This window comes from Mobula birostris, chromosome 12 (genome assembly GCF_030028105.1).
Source record: "Mobula birostris isolate sMobBir1 chromosome 12, sMobBir1.hap1, whole genome shotgun sequence".
In the NCBI taxonomy this organism is placed as follows: Eukaryota; Metazoa; Chordata; class Chondrichthyes; order Myliobatiformes; family Myliobatidae; genus Mobula; species Mobula birostris.
Window position 1 is genome coordinate 21,281,049 of NC_092381.1, and position 21,934 is coordinate 21,302,982.

Consider the following 21,934-nt stretch of genomic DNA (forward strand, 5'->3'; position numbering starts at 1 on the left):
AAATAACTTGCTCAGTACATTTCCTTTGAATTTTTCCCTCTCTCACCATAAATATATACCCTCTAGTATTAGATAGATATTTTGACCCCTGGAAAAAGATACCAACCTTTTTTCCCTTCTAACTTGGAGCAGGTTTGAATTTATCTCAAGTGATCCTCTTTTTAACCAGACTAACAATAACAAATGTGGTTTTCTAATTTTATAACTGGATCTTAATCCAACTAAAAAGGAGCAAAATTCATAAAGGTCTATAAGAAAACAGGATAAATTTAATTGTCCCTTTATAACTGAAATGAAATCTCCACTCCTACAGTTCTTAGTTGTAAAAACATTGGCCGCCTCTTAAACTCTAAATGGCATATTAAAGGAGTCTAAAACGATGCTCGGTAGTTCGCATTAGGTTCTTTGTCAAAACTTCCACAACTTTCTTTTAATTTCTATGATTAAATTCGAAACAGGGACCAAGCTTCCGGACCTACTTTGTTTACTACCGCGCTAATCTAAACAAGCTGCGTCGCGGGTGATGTCATCCGGGCCGCGCGCTATTTACGGCCGCGCCAGCTCACGTGCACGCGTGCTGCTCGTTCCCGGTCGTCATTTTGAAAAAGGTCAGGTCAGTAGTTGGTTGAATGGCTCAGCGACAACTCGGAAAGATACTTTCTCCCGCAGAGTCACGGAAAGGGAAAGTTTCTTTATATTAACACGGAGGCTCTGCTGGTTGTTTTCCCATTGAGTGGAGTGACCACCATCCCAGTCCCTCCCAAATCTCAGTCCGCCCTTGTATGCATTTGGGCGAAGGGACAGACCGTGTTGTGACCGGTTTATAAACAGGAATGAGGGGAAAATGTGAAAAGGGCGCCTGCCTATTATGCTCAAGTCATACACAAAGTTTATTAGTTTAAAAATGCCATTGTATCTTCTGAGAATGCACAGGGAATACAGTATTATGGAATTAATAAAAAGTTATCATGGTTGCAGGGATTTGCTGGGCCGAATGGCCTGTTGCTCTGTGTAAAACTCTATGACTAACCTAATTTGTAACTAGCAACAAGGCGAGTGCGTGTTTCCAATTTGGTCAGCTGTCTCCTCTGGGGATCAAATGTGGGAGTGAAATTATAGGAAAGCCTTATCTTTTCAACTTGTCTGGAATTTATTTTCATTTACGCTAACCTCTGCTCTCTCCCTCCAACCACATATAGACATGCTGTTGTTTTTTTTTATTGTTATAAACTTGTGTCTTGGTGTTATTTTAATTGAGTGAAAATGTTTACAACTTATCCAAATTGGTGCAGTTAACGATGGCATACTATTAGAAATCAGAAATGATTTGGTGTGCCAACAGTTGAATATTATTGTAAGTTCTTAACAAATCAGGCAGCAGCTGTTCAGAGAGAGAGAATTAAAATGGCAGGTTGAATGAAGTGATTTCCTGAATTGAACATTAATCAGAATCAAGTTTATTATCACCAGCATGTGTCGTTAAATGAGTTACTGAGCTGTGTACTTTTTACTGTTTTCAATTGATTAAATTAAATACCTATAGAAAAAAATCTATATATGAAATTTTTAAAAAGCAACATTTTTGCACTTTTAAGTAACTGGCCTCTTCCTGAGCAGTTTTAATAGATTGTGTTGAAAATAAATGGGGTACAGTCCAGCAATTGGTTGTCATTCTAATCATGAGATTTAGAGTGAGCCTGCACTAGAAGATCTGAAATAACAGCAGTCTTGCCTGCTTTTGTAGTGTTGAATTGTCCACGGTGCTTGTATTTGCAGAATTTAATTCAGTTCTTTTATACGAAATTGTTGGTAGTTGTCAATGTTGGTAATGGGAATTTCTAATCTTGACATGAACCATTAACAGTGTGGTCTAGCTCCAAATTGAGAGGCTGTCTTTTTGTTTATAACTTTTTGGCGTGTTCCCAAAATACCATAACCATAAGGTATTGGAGCAGAAATAAGCCATTTGTCCCATCAAGTCTACTCTGCCATTCCATCATGACTAATTTATTGTTCCCCCTCAACTCATTGTCTTGCCTTCTCCCCATAACCTTTGACACCTGTACTAATCCAGAACCTATTCACCTCTGCTTTGAATTATTTGGCTTCCACAGTTGTCCGTGTCAATGAATTCCACAGATTTGCGCCCTCTGGCTAAAGAAATTCCTCCTCATCTCTTTTGTCCTTGTCTTCTGAGGCTGTGTCCTCTGGTCCTAGACTTTCCCCACTATAGGAAACACCCACTCCATGTCCACTCTATGTAGAACCTTCAATGAGGTCTCTCCTCGTTCTACTAAACTCCAGTGAGTGCAGGCCCAGAGCCATAAAACACTCCTTGGACCCTTTCATTCCTGGAATAATTCTCGAGAACCTCCTCTGTAACTTCTCCAATGCCAGAGCATTCTTTCATAGATACGGGGCCCAAAACTACTCACTGTATTCAAAGTGCAACCTAACTAATGCCTTGTTAAACCTCATCATCACAGCCTAGCTTTTATATTCTCGTCCCCTCAAAACGACTGCCAGCATCATATTTGCCTTCCTTGCACTATCCATTCAACCTGCAAGTTAACCTATAGGGAATCCTACAATAGGAATCTCAAGTGTTCCCTTTGGTCTACGTTGACCTTTTTTTCCTCTATAGTTAACGTTTTAATATTCAACTTTATTGAGGTTCAGTGTGGTAAGCTTTCAGTTTTACTAGCTTTATAAGAAAATATTTAAAAAGTAAAATCCTAGTTAATAGGGTGCTGTAAAATAAATCAAAGACATGGACTGATGTGATTGATTATAGAAGCTACAAGAAATCTTTATTCTTTGATTGTAGAGGATTATGTGTGTAAGGTGCAGTGATGCATGCAGGCCTAAATTCTTCTTGAAGGTTGATTTTGTCATTTGTACTCTTCATTCAAATATGCTTGAATATTGATGTGAACCTATTGTGCAATCTGCCAGAAAATGGACTTGGCCATTGGTTTTCGTTTACTGAAACAATTAGCTGCTTGGTTGAATACTGGAGATGGTTCACAAAACTTGCACTGAATGACCCAACTTTTAAAGATCGTAATTTTCTTTCAGTTCCATTATTCCAGGATTTCTTTTTATAAACACAAATGCATCATCATTCAGTTATTCATGTACACTGCTCAGCTGAATGTCACCTCGCACCACTAGGTTCAAGAACAGTTACTACCCCTCAACCATCGGGTCCTTGAACAAAAGGGATAGCTACTCTTACTTAAGAACACTGTTATATTGTTATTTCATGCTTATTATTTATTGTTATTTATATCTGCATCTGCACCTTGTTTACAGTTAACAGTTCCTGATGTTTACAGTTACTGTCCTATAGATTTGCTGAATATGCCTGCAGAAAAAGAGCCTCAGGGTTGTATGTGCTGACATGTATGTACTCTGAATACATTTTACTTTGAACTTTATAACTGAAATAAATCCCTCAGTGATTCCTTTGTCCATTTGTCCCTCCCAACTAATCTCTCTCTGAGCCCTTATCCCTGCAAGTGGCCAAAGTGCTACACCCGCCCACTCACCACCTCCCTCACCTCCATTCAAGGGCCCCAAATCTGCTGGGATCGTCTGTTGTCTGGTGCTCCCAATGCAGCTCGTACAATGGTGAGACCATCTAAATTGGGGGACTGCTTTGTTAAGCACCTCGGCTCAATCTGCCAAAAGCAGAACTTTCCAGTCACCAAACATTTTAATTTCAGTTTTCATTCCCATTCCAACATGTCTGTCCATGGCCACCTCTTGTGCCAAGATGATTCATGAGGCCACTCTCAGGGTGGAGGAGCAGTACCTTGTATTCCATCCAGGTAGCCTCCAACCTGATGGCATGAATATTGATTTCTCCTTCAGTAAAAATATTTCCCCCTTCTCTTCTAGTCCCCATTCTGACCTTTTGCCTCTTCTTGCCTGCCAATGACTTCCCCTGGGTCCTCCCCCCCCCTTCCCTTTTTCCTATGGTCCACTCTCCTCTCTGATCAGATTCCTTCTTCTCTAGCCCTTGACTTTTCTCATCAAACTGGGTTCACACTTTTTATTCTGGCATCTTCCTCCTTCTATCTCAATCCTGAAGAATGATCTCAGCCTGAATTGTCAACTGTTTATTCATTTCCATAGATGCTGTCTGACCTGTTAGAACATAAGAAATAGGAGCAGGATCAGGAGTAGGCCATCCAGCCCATCGAGACTGCCACGCCATTCAATAAGATCATGGCTGATCTGTCCGTAAACTCAGCTCCATCTACCTGCCTTTTTCCCCATAACCCTTAATTCCCCTATGTAAAAACCTATCTAACTGTATCTTAAATATATTTAGTGAAGAAGCCTCAGCTGCTTCCTTGGGCAGAGAATTCCACAGATTCACCACTCCTTGGGAAAAAGTTTCTCCTCCTCTCCGTCCTAAATCTTCTCCCCTGAATCTTGAGGCAATGTCCCTGAGTTCTAGTCTCATCTACCAATGGAAACAACTTTCCTACTTCTATCTTGTCTATCCCTTTCAAAATTTTGTATGTTTCTATAAGATCCCTTCTCATTCTTCTGAATTCCAGAGAGTATAGTCCCAGGTGACTCAATCTCTCCTCATTGGTTAACCCCTTCATCCCTGGAATCAACCTGGTGAACCTCCTCTGCACTGCCTCCAAAGCCAGTATATCCTTCCTCAAGTATGGAGACCAGAACTGCACACAGCACTCCAGGTGCAGCCTCACCAATACCCTGTATAGTTGCAGCATGACCTTCCTGCTCTTGAATTCAATCCCTCAGGCAATGAAGGCCAACATTCCATTTGCCTTCTTAATAACCGGTTGTACCTGCAAGCCAACTTTTTGCGATTCGTGAACAAGTGCTCCCAAGTCCCTCTGCACAACAGCATGCTGCAATCTTTCACCATTTAAATAATAATCTGCTCTATTATTATTCCTTCTAAAGTGGATGATCTCACATTTACCAATGTTGTATTCCACCTGCCGCCGGCTGGTGGTGCAGTGCATCAGCTCCGGACTTTGGAGCGAAGGCTCCGGAGTTCGAATCCAGCTGGCTCCCTTGCATGCTTTCCATCCATGCTGGGTTGAGTGTCGAGCTAGCAACTTGGCCTTGTAAAAATAAGAAAGCCTGCTTAAAAAAAAAAAAGCTGTCATGCTGGCGTCCACTCAGAGTTAAGGGCTTTCTTCTCCTTCTTCATTCCATCTGCCAGACCTTGGCCCACTCACTTAACCTATCTGTATCCCTCTGCAGACTTTTCCACATCCTCTGTACAATTTGCTTTTCCACTCAGTTTAGTGTCATCAGCAAATTTTGCTACACTACTCTCAATCCCCACTTCCAAATCATCATTGCAAATGGTAAACAGCCGCAGGCCTAGCACCGACCCCTGCGCCACCCCACTCACCACCGACTGCCAACCAGAGAAATGCCCATTTATACCAACTCTCTGCCTTCTATTGGTTGCCCAGTCCATTATCCATGCCAATACACTTCCTCCAACTCCATGCATCCGTATCTTATAAGTCTTTTGTGTGGCACCTTATTGAACGCCTTCTGGAAATCCAAGTATATGACATCCACCTGTTCCCCTCTATCCATTGCACTCATTATGTCCTTAAAGAACTCCAGTAAGTTTATCAAACAGGACCTGCCCTTTCTGAATCCATGCTGCATCTGTCTAATGGAACCACTCCTTTCTAAATGTTTCACTATTTCTTCCTTAATGACAGCTTCAAGCATTTTCCTGACTACAGATGTTAAGCTAACTGGCCTATAGTTGCCCGTCTTTTGCCTACATCCTTTTTTAAAAAGTGGCGTGACATTTGCTGTCTTCTAATCTGGCAGAGACTAGAGAGTTTTGGTAAATGATTACCAATGTGTCTAATATAACCTCTGCCAATTCCCTCAGTACCCTGGGATGCATCCCATCAGGACCAGAGGACTTATCTACCTTCAGGCCTTCTAGTTTGCTCATCACTATCTCCTTAGTGACAGTGAATTTATCAAGGTCCTCACCTCCCATTTCATCTGTAACATCATTCTTTGGCATATTAGACGTGTCCTCCACCGTGAAGAGGGACAAAAAGTAGCTGTTCAATGCCTCAGCCATTTCCTTATCAACCAATATCAATTTCCCCTTCTCATCTTCCAAGGGACCTACGTTGACTTTAGCCACCCTCTTCCGCTTTATATATTTATAAAAACTTTTGCTATCTGTTTTTATATTTTGTGCTAATTTACTTTCATACTCTATCTTCCCTTTTCTTATTTCTTGTTTAGTTGTTCTTTGTTGCTTTTTAATGTTTTCCCAATCCTCCAGTCTCCCACTACTCTTTGTGACTTTGTACACATGAGATTTTAATTTGATGCTGTAGTCGTGCTGATACGCAACGAGTGAAAGCAACACACTGGAGTCAAGCAGGGTCTGGTTGAACTGTTTACTGTTTCAATCCGCGCGAGCTAAAGTGCCCACTCCCAGCATCCCCTGCTCTTTGCGGGGCGGAAGTGATGTCGGCTTCGGGGCGGAGGTCTGCCCCACACTCAGAGCCCTCTCGGTTGCCACTGGCTGCGGACTCACCCGCGAGTTGTTGGAGCCGGTTCGCTGGCTGCATGGGTGAGCTGCCACATGACCCCCCCCCCCCCACCCCAGAACCGGTGCTAGGAGGTGCAGAGTCCACAGCCTGCACACTGTCAGTTCTTTTAGATGGCTGGCCTTGTCGTCGTGGGGGTGGCAGCGCAACTGGGAGTTCAAGGTCTAGATGCGCCGGTTTGAGACGGTCAGTGGTAAAAGTCTCTTCACGACCGCTGATGTCAAGAACGCAGGTCGTCCCATTATGGCACACCACCTTGTAGGGTCCTTCGTATGGTCGCTGCAGTGGTGGTCTGTGGGTTCCTTGGTGAACGAAAACATACTTGCTCTGTTGTAGGTCCTTGGGCACGAAAGAGGGTGTTGTTCCGTGATGGGACGTCAGGACTGGGGCAAGTGTTCCAAGCCGCTCCCAGAGTTTAGTTAGGACCGCTGTAGGTGTGTCCTCCTGGCCACAGGGTGCTGGCACAAACTCACCGGGAACTCTAAGCGGGGCACCGTAAACAAGTTCAGCCGATGATGCGGCCAGGTGCTGTGCGGATACCAAGCAGCACCCAGGGGAGTTCATCCACCCAGTCTAGCCCTCGGAGGCGTGCCATCAGGGCCGACTTCAAGTGCCTGTGGAAATGTTCCACCAGGCCGTTAGACTGTGGGTGGTAAGCAGTCGTTCGGTGGAGCTGGGTTCTGAGGAGTTGTGCCAGTGCAGACCACAAAGCCGATGTGAACTGCACACGCCTGTCTGAAGTGATGTGGGCTGGGAGTCCGAACTGTGCCACCCAGGTGGTAATCAGGGCTCTGGCGCGTGTCTCCGTGGCCGTGTCAGTGAGTGGGATAGCTTCCAGCCACCTCATGAACCTGTCCACCGTGGTGAACAGGTATCTCGCTCCTCTCTTTGATGGGGAAGTCTAGTACGAGAGGGCATGACTTAAGGATTGAAGGGCACCCATTCAGAACAGAGATGCGAAGAAATTTTTTTAACCAGAGGGTGGTGAATCTGTGGAATTTGTTGCCACGGGCGACAGTGGAGGCCAAGTCATTGGGCGTATTTAAGGCAGAGATTATTAGGTATCTGAGTAGCCAGGGCATCAAAGGTTATGGTGAGAAGGTGGGGGAGTGGGACTAAATGGGAGAATGGATCAGCTCATGATAAAATGGCGGAGCAGACTCGATGGGCTGAATGGCCGACTTCTGCTCTTTTGACTTATGGTCTTATGGTCTCGAAACTGGCAGTGGGCCGACGATGTCCACGTGGATATGTTCAAACCTCCTATGTGTCGGCTGGAAGGGTTGTAGCGGGGCCCTCACGTGCCTCTGGATTTTGGAGGTTTGACAGTGCGTGCATGTCCTGGCCCAGTGCCTGACCTGCTTGCGTAGGCTGTGCCACACAAACCTGTCTGCAATCAGCAGGATGGTCGCCCGGATGGAAGGGTGGGCTAAACCATGCAAGGTGTCGAAAACGTGGCAAGTCCAAGCGGTCAGGACAATGGGCCGAGGTTGTCCGGTGGACACATCGCAAAGGAGCTCATTACCTTCGGGCCCAACGGGTATGTCTTCGAGGCGGAGTCCTGAGACTGCGGTTCGGTACACCAGCATCTTGCTGTCCAGTTGTTGCGACTCAGCTAACGCCGCATTATCCACCCCCGGAGACAGAGAGTGCACTGATTGGACTGAGGTGTGTGACAGCGCGTCAGCCACCGCGTTGTTCTTCCCGGAGATGTGCTTGATCGTGGTGGTAAACTCTGAGATGTATGACAGGTGGCGTTGCTGGCGGCCCAACCACAGGTCCAACACTTTGGCAAACACGAAAGTGAGGGGCTTGTGGTCTGTGAAGACCGTGAACTCTCCCCTACAGGAAGTACCTGAAGTGCCGGATGGCAAGGTACAGGGCCAGCAGCTCCCTGTTGAAAGTGCTGCACTTAAGTTCCGGGGGTCGTCGGTGCCGGCTGAAAAAAGTGAGTGGCTTCCACTGGCCTTCGAGCTGCTCGAGCACGCCGTCAGCTGCCGAGTTGGAGGCATCCACAGTGAGGACAGTGGGGTTGTCAACCCAGGGGTGGACCAGGAGCATGGCGTTTGCTAGTATGTTCTTGGCTTGTTGAAAAACTGCCGTCACCTCCTCTGTCCAGGTGACCACTTTGACCTTGCTGGACATCAAGCCGAAAAGGGGCTGCATGATCCAGGCCCTGAGGGCAGGAAACGGTGATAAAAGTTAACCATCCCAACAAATTCCTGTAGGCCTTTAATAGTGCTGGGTCTGGCGAATTGGCAGATGGCTTCAACTTTTGCCGGTAAGAGCACAGCTCCATGGCAGTCGATCCAGTGTCCCAGGAAATCGATGGCGTGTAGGCCGAACTGGCACTTGGCGGGGTTGATAGCCAGGCCGTAGTCACTTAGACGGCAGCGGAGCAGGCGTAAATGTGCTAGATGTTCCTAGTGGGAGCAGCTGGCGATAAGTATGTCATCCAGGTAGATGTTCAGAAAGTCCAGATCTCGCCCTACTGCGTCCATCAGGCGCTGGAATGTCTGCACCACATTTTTGAGCCCAAACGGCATCCTGAGGAACTCGAACAGGCCAAAGGGGATAATGAGGGCCGTCTTGGGTACATCGTCTGGGTGGACTGGGATCTGATGATACCCTCGGACCAGGTCAATCTTCAAAAAGATGCGCAGGTTGGCCGTAAAGTCCTGGATGTGTAGTACCGGATAGTGATCAGATGCGGTGGCGTCGTTCAGACTCCTATAGTCACCGCACGGTCTCCACCCTCCTGTGGACTTGGGCACCATATGGAATGGGGAGGCCCACGGGCTGTCAGAACGCCGCACAATCCCCATCTCCTCCATCTTCTTGAATTCCTCTTTCGTGAGGCGGAGCTTGTCGGGCGGTAGCCTGTGGGCCCGGGCATGAAGAGGAGGTCCCTGTGTGGGGATGTGGTGTATCACACCGTGCTTGGGGTCTGTTGAGGAAAACTGTGGCGTGATGATAGATGGGAACTCTGATAACACTCTGGCGAACTCGTTCTTGGAATAAGTGACGGAGTCCAGGTGTGGGGCCGAGGGAGAAAGTCTGGAACGTCTTTGCATTGACCAGTCGTCGTCCCTTCAAATCCACGAGCAGGCAGTGTGCGCGGAGGAAGTCCGCACCCAGCAATGGCTGTGATACTGCGGCCAGCATAAATGTCCATGTAAAGCAGCTGGAACCGAACTGCAAAGGGATGGTTCTTGTGCCATAGGTGCAGATGGTGCTGCTGTTGGCTGCCGTAAGTTCCAGTCCTGTTCGTCTAGTTGGGGTATCGTGGCTCGAGGGGGGTAGGACATTGATTTCAGCCCTTGTGTCCACCAGGAATCTACACCTGGAGTGCTTGTCCCAAATGTAGAAGAGGCTATCACGGTGACCAGCCGCTGTAGCCATCAGTGACGGCTGGTCCTGGTGTTTCCCTGGAACGAGCATGGCGGTCGGCAGCAGCGGGCCCCGGAACCCCACCTTTGATAAAAACACCAAGACTCAGAAGTGGTGCTGTCCCTTTGTGTGTATGTTATGTGCTCTGCTACTGGGGGTGTGGAAGGGCTGGACTTCCAGCCATGCCGCAGCACTAATTCCAATGGTGGTTCCGCCATTTTGTTTGGCGCACTAAAGCACGTCCACATGGGCAGCCACCCTGCGCGGGTCTCTGAAGTCTTCATCTGCTAGCAGGAAGCGGATGTCTTCTGGCATTTGCTCCAAGAAGATCTGTTCAAAAAGCAGGCAAGACTTATGGCCGTCTGCCAGTGCTAGCATGTTGCTCATCAGGGTTGATGGCGCACAGTCGCCCAGGCCGTCCATATGCAGTAACCGCGTGGGAGAGGCCAAATGTGCGGATTAACAGGGCCTTGAGTGCCTCGTACCTGTCTGTTGCCGGGGCTGATGGAGAAAGTCAATAACATGGCCTGCTGTCTCCTGGTCAAGGGTGCCCACCACGTAGTTATACCTGGTGGTGTCTGAGACAATTTGCCTGACCTGGAACTGGGTCTCTGCTTGCTCGAACCAGACCAGGGGTTGAGTGGTCCAGAAAGTTGGCCGTTTAAGGGAAACTGCATTCTGCAGAGCCGAGTTGTTCATGCTAGATCCAAATGCTGTTGGACTGCCGGGGTCACCAATGTAGTCGCGCTGATATGCAACAAGTGAAAACAACACTGAGTCGAGCAGGGTCTGGTTGAACTGTTTACTGTTTCAGTTCACGCGTGCTAAAGTGCCCACTCCCAGCATCCCCACTCTTTGCGGGGAGGAAGTGACGTCGGCTTCCGGACCGAGGTCTGCCCCGCACTCAGAGCCCTCCCGGTTGCCGCTGGCTGCGGACTCGCCCGCGACTGCTGGAGCCAGTTCGCTGGCGCATGGGCGAGCCACCACAATGCTATCTTTTATTTCCTTAGTTATCCAAGGCAGGCTCTCCCCACACTTACTGTCCCTGCTTTTGATTGGAATATACTTCTGTTGAGCACTGTGAAAAATTTTTGAAAGTATTCCACTGTTCCTCAACTGTCCCACCAAATGCTCCCAATCCACATTAGCCAACTCCCCCCTCATCCTGTTGAATTCCTCCAGCATTTTGTGTGTGGTGTTCTCCCATCATCGTTGCTGCAGTTTGGAGGATATAGGTAGTTCACTTTTTTGCTATTTTATACTAATATTTTTAGAGCCCAAGAAGTTCACATATATCTATGTGTAGACTGGTAAATCAAATTAGTGGTAATAGTGTGGAGGATGAATTTGTGACGTCTGAGAGATGATGTTCTAGATCAGTATGTTGAGAAACTAATGAGGGACAAACTATGAACATGAGAAGCTCTGCAGATGCTGGAAATCTAAAGCAACACACAAAATGCTAGAGGGACTCAGCAGGTCAGACAGCAGCTATGGAAATGAATAAGCCGTTGACATTTCAGGCCAAGACCCATCTTCAGGACTGGAAAAGAAGGGGGATGATGACAGAGTAAAAAGGTGGAGAGATGGGAATGAGGATAGCTAGAAGATAGGTGAATCAGGTGGGAGAGAAAGGAAATGGCTGGAGAAGAAGGAATCTGATAGGAGAGGAGAATGGACCACAGGAGAATGGGAAGGAGAAGGGGACCCAGGTGGAGTTGATAGGCAGATGAGAAGAGGTAAGGGGCCAAAGTGGGGAATAGAAGAAGGGAGGAGGGAGTGAATTTTTTTTTTTTACCGGAAGGTAAAATAGATATCCATCCTATCAGGTTGGAGGCTACCCAGATGGAATACAAGGTGTTGCTGCTCCACAAGGGTGGCCTCATCATGGCATAAGAAGCCATGGACCAACATGTCAGACCAGGAATGGGAATATGAATTAAAATGTTTGGCCACTGGAAAGTTTTGCTTTTGGCAGATGGAGTAGAGGTGTTCGACAAAGCAGTCCTCAGATCTACAACAGGTTTCACCAATGTCGACAAGATTGCATTGGGAGTGCTGCACATAATAGACGACCCCAGCAGATTCACAGGTGAAGTGTTACCTCATCTAGAAAGGGCTCTGAATGAAGGTGAGGGTGCAAGTGAATGGGCAGGTGAATTGGCTGCTCTCATGAGGGAAAAAGCTGTTTTAGATCTACAATGAGAAAAGATTAATTTGTTTTTTAAAGAGACCTTTGGAGAAGGTTTCAAAGGTACATTTAATGTCAGAGAAATGTATACAATATGCATCCTGAAATGCTTTTTCTTCGCAACCATCCATGAAAACAGAGGAGTGCCCATAAAGAATGAATGACAGTTAAATGTTAGAACCCCAAAGTCACCCCCAGCTCCCCTCCCTCCCACGTGTAAGCGGCAGCAAGCAATGATTCCCCCCCTCCCCCCACCGGCAACAAAAAGCATCGGCATCCAAAACCGAGCACTCAAGCATGCAGCAAAGACACAGACTTGCAGTACCCCAAAAACTGCTTGTTCACCCGGTATTTGACATACCACAGGCTCTCCTGAATAAGGGAGAAAGAGGTCTCTCCGTTTCACAGTGAGAGGGGAGACATAACAAACAACTCATTGGTTTACGATGTTAAAAGTCCGTTGCGTCACTTTTTTTCCAAGCTCTGTGCCCAAAGATCTTGGGTCTCTGGGCACACAGCCATAGATCTTCCAATTCCCACGCGACACACCAATTTTCTGTTGGGATACTGACCTTCGATCTGCCCGTCTCCAAAGCCACGAAATTTTGGACCTCCGAAGGTGGGCTAAGCTCTTAGGCCACGTCTTTGGCATGTTGAATAATGGCCAGTCACGAAATCCCGAGAGCAGGTCCCATTCCTGCAAAACAAACGAAGTCAATGTGTAACTCCAGGTCAGGGTCTTCAAAATAACTCTGAAAGGGAAAAATAGAGACATTAAAGATGGAAATAAAACTGTTTCCGAAGATGCAAGCAAAGGAGTTGCCATTTAGTGCTATCATCACTCCGCTCATAATATGGCCACACAAGGTCAGGATTGGCTACTTGACATTCTGGTGTTCAGATATTTCAAAGGGGATAGGGAGAGGAAGTATATATTTTTTAAAAAAAAAGTGAAAGAGTGGCATTGCTAGTCAGGGATAGTATCACAGCTGTCGAAAGGGAGGTTGTCTTGGAGGAAGAGTGTGTGGGTAAAGTCAGAAACAGGATGGGAGCATACATTCTTTGGGAGTACTCTCTAGCTTCCCCCCCCCCCCAATATTAAGAGGGCAGATTACTGTCTAGTATAGGAACTGTACTTCCCTTAACCGTAGGTATCTGCAGAGAGCTTTGTGGACAGCCCAGCGCATCTGCAGATGTGAACTTCCCACTATTCAAGACATCTACAAAGATAGGTGTGTAAAAAGGGCCCGAAGAATCATTGGGGACCTGAGTCACCCCAACCACAAACTGTTCCAGCTGCTACCAACCGGGAAACTGTACCGCAGCATAAAAGCCAGGACCCACTGTCTCTGGGACAGCTTCTTCCACCAGGCCATCAGACTGATTAATTTATGCTGATGCTACTGTATTTCTGTTATATTGACTATCCTGTTGTACATAGTATTTATTATGTCCTGTTGTACATACTATTTATTACTATGATTGCAATTTGCACATTTGAACGGAGTCGTAATGTAAAGATTTCTTACTCATGTATTTGAAGGATGTAAGTAATAAAGTCAATTCAATTAAAGTAGGCAGAGTTTGGAAAGGTGCAAAGAAAATTCTATATATTCATTTTCCTGTAAATTCCTGTATGAAAATGAATCTTGTAATTGCATATTTTGATAATAAATTGACTTTGAACTTTGAACCTCTCCCAATAACTCAAAACCTCTAATCCAGCTAGCATCCTTGTAAATTTCTTTTACACTATCTTCAGCTTGAGAATGTCTTTCTTCACTTGAATTGCAGTGAATCCATTGGTATTCTATACCTTGGAGCAGGGGTTCCCAACTTTTTTTTAATGCCATGGGGCTCCTACCATTAACTGCAGGGTCTGTGGATCCCGGGTTGGGAACCCCTGCAGGTTTTGGGGGCACAATGACAAAGGTGAAGATAGTTTAATTTTTGTTTGAATAGGAAGGGAATCAACAGATATAGAATTAAGAGAAATAAAAAATATCAGCCTTGACATTATTGAATAGTGGAGCAAGCATGAGGTTTCATTGCATGTTCCTACTACTTTTTTAATCTCTATTATTTTGTAAGATTAACAGTATGTACTTAGGGTTTCTCCCTGCTGTTCATGGAAATGCAAGCTCTATTTTAATAGTCTTCTGTTTTTGCTTAGCACTCTCCTCACCCTTTATTGTAATAAAGCATTCCTCTTCATTACCTTACCCTCTCTTGTTTCTTCCATTCCATTCCTTTAAGCTCCTTTCAATCTGTACTTAAGTAGTTTGTCTTCTGTGCTTGCTGGCTTAGTTTAGCTCCTTAGTTCAGGCATGTTGAAAATTGCGATAGGTATCCTGCCAGTTCTTTCTTGGACCCACCTGCTTGATAAAACTTGAACTAAAATATATCTTCTACAATTTCCAATCACTCACAAAATGCTGGAGGAACTCGGCGGGTCTGGCAGCATCTATGGAAATGAATGAACAGTCGACATTTCAGGCCAGGAGCTACCAACCCGATGGCATGGATATGAATTTCTCCTTCCAGTAATTTTTTTCCCTCCTCCTCCCCTCTTCTTCTGTTTCCCACTCTGGCCTCTTCTCAATTGCTATCACTTCTCCCTGTGCCCCCCTCCTATCCTTTCTCCTCTTGTCTACTCTCCTCTTCTATCAGATTCTTTCTTCTCCAGCTTTTGACCTTTTCCACCCACTTTGCTTCACTAATGACATTCTAGTTAGTCTCCTCCCCATCCCCCTACGTTTTTATTCTAGCACCTTTCCCCTTCCTCCTTCAGGACCGAAAATGGTCTTGGCCAGAAATGTCGACTGTTCATTCATTTCCGTAGATGCTGCCTGACCTGCTGAGTTCTGCCAGCATTTTGCATGTATTGTCTTGGATTTCCAGTGTCTGCAGACTTTCTCGTGTTTATGAATTCCAATCATTGGCATTCTTAATATTTTGTCTCTTTTATGTTGTTGCATCACGTGCAACTTCTTTTTGGAATTTTCTCAAACTAGCTTCCAATTAAATGGTGATTTAGTTAGTTTACCACTTAGTTTAATTGGACCACTTTGCTGGTTGTAAGTATGTATTGATGTTGTCTTTTAAATTGAGATAATTGCACAGATTTATATCCAGTGCACCATAACCCTATGGTGTCTTTTGCAGTCCAATTCAAACAGTCCTAATATTTGTATAAAAGAGGTGGTGCCCACAGTTTTTCTGATTAACTTTATACAGTTCATTCAATTGTATAAGTGTCATAATTAAATATTATTTTCATAAATAAACACTTGTATTTTCTTTTTGAGGTAAACTTAATTAACTTCTGGCCAGCTGGCAATTACTCGTAATTTAAAACAAGGTTGATGATCCTATTTTTAAATGCTTATTGTAAAAAGAACACTATTTTTAGATTTCCGTTTTTTCAACTCAAGGGAAATGTTAGTTACTGTGTTTGCTGGTTGATAGTGACTTGTAATATGGAATAACGTCTTCAGAAATATATTCTTAATACAATCATAAGCCATGATTCTACCTCTACATAGAACATAGAATAGTACAGCACAGTACAGGCCCTTCGGCCCACAATGTTGTGCCGACCCTCAAACCCTGCCTCCCATATAAGCCCCCACCTTAAATTCCTCCATATACCTGTCTAGTAGTCTCTTAAACTTCACTAGTGTATCTGCCTCCACCACTGACTCAGGCAGTGCATTCCACGCACCAACCACTCTCTGAGTAAAAAACCTTCCTCTAATATCCCCCTTGAACTTCCCACCCCTTACCTTGAAACCATGTCCTCTTGTATTGAGCAGTGGTGTCCTGGGGAAGAGGCGCTGGCTATCCACTCTTATTCCTCTTATTATCTTGTACACCCCTATCAAGTCTCCTCTCATCATCCTCCTCTCCAAAGAGTAAAGCCCTAGCTCCCTTAATCTCTGATCATAATGCATACTTTCTAAACCAGGCAGCAACCTGGTAAATCTCTTCTGTACCCTTTCCAAAGCTTCCACATCCTTCCTATAGTGAGGTGACCAGAACGGGACACAGTACTCCAAGTGTGGCCTAACCAGAGTTTTACAGAGCTGCATCATTACATCGCGACTCTTAAACTCTATCCCTTGACTTATGAAAGCTAACACCCCATAAGCTTTCTTAACTACCTTATCCACCTGTGAGGCAACTTTCAGGGATCTGTGGACATGTACCCCGAGATCCCTCTGCTCCTCCACACTACCAAGTATCCTGCCATTTACTTTGTACTCTGCCTTGGAGTTTGTCCTTCCAAAGTGTACCACCTCACAGTTCTCTGGGTTGAACTCCATCTGCCACTTCTCAGCCCACTCCTGCATCCTATCAATGTCTCTCTGCAATCTTCGACAATCCTCAACACTATCCACAACACCACCAACCTTTGTGTCGTCTGCAAACTTGCCAACCCACCCTTCTACCCCCACATCCAGGTCGTTAATAAAAATCACGAAAAGTAGAGGTCCCAGAATGTAGAGGAAAAAAATGAGACTGAGTCAATAATGCCACTTTGCTCCAGCAGATCAGGGGGAAAAAAAACACGCATGCGTGTCAAAGTACTCCAATCGCAAAAATTTCATTCTTTGGTATTTTTCAATGTTTGGGTCCATTCTTAAACAAGTTTATCGATTTAGAAATACGGAACCTCGTATTCTGTCTGGGTAGTCTATGGCCCAAAGACATGCATATTGAAATTTCCAATTTCAGGTAACCTGCCCTTCCTCCAGTCCCTTTCTTTCCCATTCTGATCTACCCAGGCCATCCTACAATCCCCTTTTTTCTTACAGTTCCCCCAGCTCCCCATCCCCCTGGCTAACCTGGAATCGGTCTAAATTGGCATAAAGTTGCAAGTGGTAGTTGAACATTGCTTTACTGACGAAGAGCTTTGGGAAAGTAAAGTTCCAGTTCTTATGTATCATACGGCAGATAATCTGCTATCACAACAACCATTCTTTGAGGAGGAAAGTGATCACTCTGCATGTTGGAATTAATCCTGTATTTATTTTTGTAGAAACCAAAAAAAAATCCCTTCCATAGCATTAATCATTGTGCTTCACCTTTTGTTTGGATTCATCAGGATTGTATCGCATTTGCACCTCTTTTGCAGCATCAGTTTTTTTTGTTGTTGTGGTGGACACCAATGGTAAGAAAGAATTTATTTTTTGTCTTTGACTGTTCCTGATGTCACTGATCTGCTGTTTTTAAACTGCTTCATTTTCTATTGGTAAAGCAGTGGCCATGAGGCTATTGCGTAGGGAGTTGTTTCAATTATAATGAACAATATCTATTTCCAAATCGTGGCGACCTAGAGGGAAATTTGCAGGCAGTGATACCTTTTGTCCATAGAGGTGGAGGTCACAGATTATGGTGTCAAGTTTCTTCAGTTTTGTTCAAACTGCACTTGCCCCAACATTTATCCCTCCCTGTCCTGCCTTGTAGAGGGTGAAAGCATTTTTAAAACCTAGTTATTGCCTTAGTATATTTGGCTTCTTACTTACCTCATTACGATCTTACACTTTATTGTTTGCCTGCACTGCACTCTGTGTAGTTTTTACACTTTATTCTGCATTGTTATTGCTTTACCTTGTGCTGTATAGTTTGATCTGTATGAGCAGTATTCAAGACAGTTTTTCATTATATCTTGGTACATGTAAGAATAATAAACCAATACCAAAACTGTTCTGTGGTGGGTAGTAACATTATTGGGAAATTGGGTCCTGATGAAGGGTCTCAGCCGGAAACATTGACTGTTCATTCATTTCCATAGATGCTATCTGATCTGAGTTTCTCCAGTATTTTGTGTGTTGATTTAGAAATTGGAATTGTTTTGTTGTTGTAACATGTACTAAGGTACAGTGAAAAGCTTGTCTTAAATCCTGATCATTACACAGTGCGTTGAGGTAGGGCAAGGTAAAGCAATAACAATGCAGAAATAAAGTGTAACTTGTAGAGAGTGCAGTGCAGGTAGACAATAAGTTACAAGGTCATAATGAGGTAAATCGAGAGATCAAGAACTATTTATGAAGATACAGGATGAAGTTACCCCTTCCAGCTGCACTGCCCAGTAACCCCCAATTTAACCCTAGTCTAATCACGGGACAATTTTACAATGACCAATTAACTTACCAACTGGTATGTCTTTGGACTGTGGTTGAAAACCAGAGCACCCAGATAAAACCCATGTAGTCACAGGGAGAACGTACAAACTCCTTCAGAAAGTGTCAAGAATTGGACCCAGTTCACGGTAGCGTTGTGCCAACCACTACGCTACCGTGCACTAGGGAACCATTCAATAGTCCTGTAAGAGCAGGGTAGAACTGTTGTTAAGCCTGGTGATACAAGCTTCCAAAAGGTTCAAAGGAACATCTAAACAAGCCTGATGCATTTTGGAAACCAGTCCTGTGGACTAATGAAGTTAAAATAGAACTTTTTGGCTGCAATGAGCAAAGGTATGTTTGGAGAAAAAAGGGTGCAGAATTTCATGAAAAGAACCCCTCTCCAACTGTTAAGCACGGGGGTGGATCAATCATGCTTTGGGCTTGTGTTGCAGCCAGTGGCACAGGGAACATTTACTGGTAGAGGGAAGAATGAATTCAATTAAATACCAGCAAATTCTGGAAGCAAACATCACACCATCTGTAAGAAAGCCGAAGGTGAAAAGAGGATGGCTTCTACAACAGGATACTGAACCTAAGCACACCTCAAAATCCCCAATGGACTACCTCAAGAGGCGAAGATGAAGGTTTTGCCATGGCCCTCGCAGTTCCTTGACCATCGTTGAGAATCTGTGGATAGACCTCAAAAGAGCAGTGCATGCAAGACATTCCAATAATCTCACAAAACTAGAAGCCTTTTGCAAGGAAGAATAGGTGAAAATCCCTCAAACAAGAATTGAAAGACTCTTAGCTGGCTACAAAAAGCGTTTACAAGCTGTGATACTTGCCAAAGGGGGTGTTATTAAGTACTGCCAAGCAGGGTGCCCGAACTTTTGCTTTGGGCCCTTTTCCTTTATTGTTATTTTGAAACTGTAGAAGATGGAAATAAAGTTTTTTTTGCTGAAAATATTAAAGAAATGTGTTATCTTTAACTTTGTCTTTTAGAAATCAGTTCATCTTTTACTCAGCTATTCACAGTAACAGAAATTTTGACCGGGGTGCCCAAACTTTTGTATACCACTGTATACTTTTTATCTCTTGCAATGTCAAATTTCAACAGTTCTTTTCCAGTTGCATCAACTGCAGATTTCAGACATTTCTTTTGATTCTGTCTTATCCTCACTTTCTCTACAAGTTAAAACTTGTTTCATTTGCAACTTTTCCAGTTTTGATAGTTTATTGACCTGTACTGTTGCCTCACACACACATGCTGAGTATTATTAGAATACTGAGAATACTCAGGTCTGAGTACTATTAGAATTTTCAGTTACTATTTTGGATATGTGATATTTTTAATATTTTGCTTTTGAGTACAGCCCATTGCTTTTAGCGAGCTTCCTTGGGGATTAATGTTTATGAATAGTCATATTTTCTTGACTAATTGGCACTTTGAATAATTAGATTTCAAGTATTTCCACTGAGGTGCACAGTGTGCAAACGGAGGCACTAATTTTAAATGTACTACAAATAATTGGAAAAACAAAGGTACTTTAAAAAGAGATGTCTAAACAAATAATTCAATTATTTTGAAATCCTCAGTGAAAATGGGATTTCATTTTTTGGTGGGTGCAACAGGGAAAACAGGAGTAACCTTACCTGTCACACTATTTTTAAAAAATGCTTGTGACTATACCAGTGCTAATTTCTTTATACATTTTTAATGTAAATACGTCGACTTACGTATCTTAATTGTTACCGGCCGATTCTACTATTGACCTGAAAATACCACATGAATGCAGCCTGACAATTGCCACACCTTTCCACTGATCCTTCTGGTTTTTGGGCCACTTTACTTCTAAGTTAATTCCAGAGCAAAGCTGATAACATTATCCCAACCTAATGTGCTGCTGGAATGAGGCCACTGCGAGGTCTTAAAAACAATCAGTAAATTCAGTTCTGTGCAAAGAGAAGCAGCTAATTTTTCAGATTTCCAGCATCTGCAGTTTCTTGATTTTGATCAGCTGCTGCTGGGTTCTTTGCCTTGACATTCTAATGTTTCATCTTATGATTTTTTAAAACGTTATCTTGCATTCTAGCAGAAAAGTAATAAATATTTAATATTATATTTGGGCAATCCTTTTCACTAGCTTTTCAATCTGACATTCTAGATTTGACACGCAATGAGTGAGAATTTGGCTAACCGTCTGGGTCAAGTTTTTAAATTCAAAAAAATAAAATGTGAACAGATCAGAAATGTAGACTGGGTTGTTAATTGGTAAATTTTCAGACAAGTTGTGGAAAGTATTCAAATGTAGCAATACAAAACTAGTGCATATCCTTAGAAGGCAATGGTTTCACTTGTGTAGTTAGTCAGCAAATGAGGTAAGAGACATCATCCAGTTTTTAAAAAAAAGTTTATATTTTTAAAAAAATCCAGACAGCTATAAAAAGCAACTACGGGATATCAAGAAACAAGGATATGTTAAAATAAAGAATCTATTTTGTCTTTCACACTGTACTCTGCATTTCCAGAATATGGCAACAGCAGTCTGGAAATTGTCCAGAAAATCAGTTTGGAACTTCAAGGTTCCTGCACAGAATTAAGGATAATTATTTTTGTATTTCTGACCATGTAAGTGGAAGCTTTTACTTGCATGGTTCTGACCTGATATAAATAAAAACTATCTGACATTTGGTATTCCTGTACATGTAAGGAGTTAAGTCACATTCTGTTAACTTCTAAAACCTAAAATGTTCATCTCAAAGCCATGAAATTGGTTTTGCAAGTGAGTGTAAGCCAGCTATGATTAAGTTTACTGAATGTAAGATGTCATATAATAAGCTATTACTGTCAATTAAACTAATGTCTAATGTCAGATATTTTGGTGCTTTGACCATCTACACAATAATTCAAAGTACATTCATAAGGAGAAATAGTCACACCTGCATTTCATTGCTGCCAGAGGGATAAATGGATTCTTTCTATGTGTCTGAATCAATAGTACAAAAGGGACTTCAGGTAGAATTGCTAGGTAGAACAGAGCTAGTAGTGAATGTATTTGGAAGCGTATTAGAGGTTAATATTTGATTGTAACCAGTGAACAACTGTAAAAGGATTATACTATCTGATCACAGTGAAGAAATGCGTTTGAGTACAAGAGATTACAAAATTGAATCATCTTCCTGTATTTGTTTAGGTAAGGTTTCAGTTGTTATGTATTTGCGTACTATTTCTTTTGAGCTACATGTTACCAGAATTACTAGAAAATGTGAATAATTTGTATTTTTTCCATTTGAAAGGGAAAACTAGTTTGACTAACAATATATATTTTAAGGAGGTAACAAAATAGTCAATGGTAGTGCAGTAGAGGTAAATGTAAATTTTCTAGAAGTCTTTAGTAAGAGATCTAATGGTAGAATAATGAGTACAGAGTTTATGGATTGCTAACTGCTCTGAGGACAGAAGGTAGATAGTGGGGCAAAGGAAAGCCATTGGCTGTGGAGGAACATAGGTGCTAATTTACCAGGGGAATTGGCATTGGGATCACGGCTGGTCACAATTTGTATCCATGATTAAGACTCCGAAACCAAAAACTTGATTCCTAAGTTTAGGGATGATATGAATTCAGGCT

The 21,934-nt window shown here is 43.5% G+C and overlaps 1 protein-coding gene across 1 annotated transcript in view; it reads left to right on the forward strand.

Moving 5' to 3' along the window:
• Positions 1–581: 581 nt before the first annotated feature.
• Positions 582–21,934, forward strand: part of brdt (bromodomain, testis-specific) — a 136,498-nt gene continuing 115,145 nt past the window's right edge. Inside the window, exon 1 of the mRNA XM_072274595.1 lies at positions 582–613. The gene's annotated coding sequence lies outside the window, so the exon portion shown is untranslated. The remainder of the gene's footprint in view (positions 614–21,934) is intronic.